This window comes from Schistocerca nitens, chromosome 1 (genome assembly GCF_023898315.1).
Source record: "Schistocerca nitens isolate TAMUIC-IGC-003100 chromosome 1, iqSchNite1.1, whole genome shotgun sequence".
NCBI classification, from domain to species: Eukaryota; Metazoa; Arthropoda; class Insecta; order Orthoptera; family Acrididae; genus Schistocerca; species Schistocerca nitens.
Window position 1 is genome coordinate 1,171,984,589 of NC_064614.1, and position 3,372 is coordinate 1,171,987,960.

A 3,372-nucleotide genomic window follows, 5' to 3' on the forward strand; every position below is an offset into this window, starting at 1 on the left:
ATATTTGTAAAAACAAAAACCTCTTTAGAATATCTATTACACGTCATAAATACTTTCACTGTAAGAATTATTGAACTTCCGGCTCGACATTAAATGGGGACCCAGAAACTGTACTATGTATATATGACGGTAGTATCTGTTCCCGAAAGAACACATACCGTGGATGACCATGCAGCTTTGCTAGAAATGAAATGATAATTAAATAGACACCCTAGCTGCAAACAGGCGTTGACATACTTCACTGGGGACATGTTGAAAATGTGTGCCCCGACCGGGACTCGAACCCGGGATCTCCTGATTACATGGCAGACGCTCTATCCATCTGAGCCACCGAGGGCACAGAGGATAGTGCGTCTGCAGGCACTTATCCCTTCCACGCTCCCCGTGAGATCCACATTTCCAACATGTCCACACCACTACATTCGTAGTGCGCCTAATAGATGTTTGCCCATCATACTCATTACTCGTGGCAGATTAATCTACCAAGTCCCGTACGAGTTCGGGCATAGCGTGTGCGTTCACACAAGAAGGTCAATGGCCGGGAAGCCATATTTTAACTATATATGACGGTAGTATCTGTTCCCGAAAGAACACGTACCGTGGATGACCATGCAGCTTTGCTAGAAATGAAATGATAATTAAATAGACACCCTAGCTGCAAACAGGCGTTGACATACTTCACTGGGGACATGTTGAAAATGTGTGCCCCGACCGGGACTCGAACCCGGGATCTCCTGCTTACATGGCAGACGCTCTATCCATCTGAGCCACCGAGGGCACAGAGGATAGTGCGTCTGCAGGCACTTATCCCTTGCACGCTCCCCGTGAGATCCACATTCCCAACATGTCCACACCACTACTTCGTAGTGCGCCTAATAGATGTTTGCCCATCATACTCATTACTCGTGGCAGATTAATCTACCAAGTCCCGTACGAGTTCGGGAATAGCGTGTGCGTTTACACAAGAAGGTCAATGGCCGGGAAGCCATATTTTAACTATATATGACGGTAGTATCTGTTCCCGAAAGAACACATACCGTGGATGACCATGCAGCTTTGCTAGAAATGAAATGATAATTAAATAGACACCCTAGCTGCAAACAGGCGTTGACATACTTCACTGGGGACATGTTGAAAATGTGTGCCACGACCAGGACTCGAACCCGGGATCTCCTGCTTACTATGTGTTAACTAACTTAAGTATATATACTTCTGGCCAAAGCAGTAAAGTTGTTGACATACACTAAATTTCATAACACTCAGGCTCAGTATCGATTTATTTCTTTCATGTAACTTCCATGTTGTCTTTTGCATAATGTAATATCTGTCTTGCAGTTGTTCTTATCACCTGTAAAATTATTTAAAAAGAATGAATATGTGAATGTTATGTTATTTTATGATTTGTGTATGTTGTGAACAAAACTAGATCATGCATAGGGAACGCAGGTTTATACAGATGTGAAACCTGGTGGGAAGTTCCTGCGCAACGAAACTATAAAGGCGTGAAGAGAAACGGTGGTTTAGCGCAATGTAGCTACGTACGCTACGCATGATCTAGTTTTGTTCAAATCATAAAATAACATAACATTCGCACATTAATTCTTTTTAGATACTTTTACAGTACTAAGAACAACAGCAAGACAGATATTACATTATTCAAATGAAAACATGGAAGTTACACGAAAGAAATAAATCGATACTGAGCAAGAGTGTTACGAACTTTTCATTATTTCAATAGTAGCTGCCGCACTTGTTAACACATTTATCCCATTACGAAATTGGACAGTCAGTGCCGTTTGAGGTTGCCTGTGGAATCATGCTTGTACCGAGGTGTGTTCTTCTTCGTCAGAAGCAAATCGAAGGCCACGAATATCTTTCTTCAGGGCTTCAAAAACAAGGGAACAGTATGGTGAGAGATCTGGGCTGTATGGGAAACTGGGCCCAGCCACACATAGCCAAGGTTGTTTCAACAACGCTGCAAACGTTTCGCTGGGAACCCTATACATATCCTCCATACAGTCCCGATCTTCCCCCATGCGGTTTCCATATTTTTGGAGCGATAAAGAAAGATTAGATTTTCTTTCTTCAATAAAATTTGGACCCAAAATTTTTTCACGATCAATTTTCGTTCCCTCTTTTTACTTTGTTCGTTATGTTTCATGTCGTTTAAAATTAGTACTGCAGGCCCCATAAGGATACTCTGATTCGAAAACAGTGCTGTAGAACCTCGGTTTTGAGACGTATTTATTGTCTTTTTCACTATTTCCAACCCCCCCCCCCCCTTGAACCATGGACCTTGCCGCTGGTGGGGCAATGCAGACTGGCAATGGCAAGGAAAGCGTTTCTGAAGAAGAGAAATTTGTTAATATCGAGTATAGACCGAAGGGCCAGAAAGTCATTTCGGAAAGTATTTATATAGAGTGTAGCCATGTAAGGAACTGAAACATGGACGATAACTAGTTTAGACAAGAAGAGAATAGAAGCTTTCGAAATGTGGTGCTACAGAAGAATGCTGAAGATTAGGTGGGAAGATCACGTAGCTAATGAGGAGATACTGAATAGAATTGGGGAGAAGAGGAATTTGTGGCACAACTTGACTAGAAGAAGGGATTGGTTGGTAGGACATGTTCTGAGGCATCAAGGGATCACCATTTTAGTATTGAAGGACAGCGTGGAGGGTAAAAGCCATAGAAGGAGACCAAGAGATGAATACACTAAGCAGATTCAGAAGGATGTAGGTTGCAGTAGGTACTGGGAGATGAAGAAGCTTGCACAGGACAGAGTAGCATGGACAGCTGCATCAAATCAGTCGTTGGACTGAAAACCACAACAACAACAACATGACTATAAGACTATTATTATTAGTTCTTACCTTCTACTATCATTATTTTTGTTGGTCATTATAATTATCCTTATGATAATATCCGAGGTATACCACAATTACTCATAGAATTTTATAATATTTAGTAACAACGTTGGTAAGTATATTTCACAAACCAATTTTGGAGAGGACCTAAGTTTCCAATGTGATCCAGTCTCTGTTTTTCCCTACAGCTTTCTTCCTTCTGAGGCTCCTTCTATCAGCGTGGATGTTATCCCTTGACATCTTCCCATATTCCATGTTATCAACCATTCAAAATTTCTGAGGATGTACATCAGGAGCACACCATTGTCTTTAAGTGAAGCACTGAACAGTTTCCCGTAAGAACACGTCCTGCCCTATAGGAAAATTAATTCGGGAAACAATAATTTAGGCAGTGGACAAATCATTTGTCCGCCGTATCATCACTTGTAGGAATGCAACTCCCGGAAATTATGCAGGAGAACTTCTGTAAGGTTTGTGAGGTTGGACGGAGGTACTGGTGGAAGTCG

The 3,372-nt window shown here is 41.8% G+C and overlaps 1 non-coding gene across 1 annotated transcript; it reads right to left on the reverse strand.

The window, feature by feature from the left end:
- Positions 1-703: 703 nt before the first annotated feature.
- Trnat-ugu (transfer RNA threonine (anticodon UGU)) lies at positions 704-778 on the reverse strand. The gene has a single exon. It is a non-coding gene; the product is annotated as a tRNA-Thr (tRNA).
- Positions 779-3,372: the final 2,594 nt, after the last annotated feature.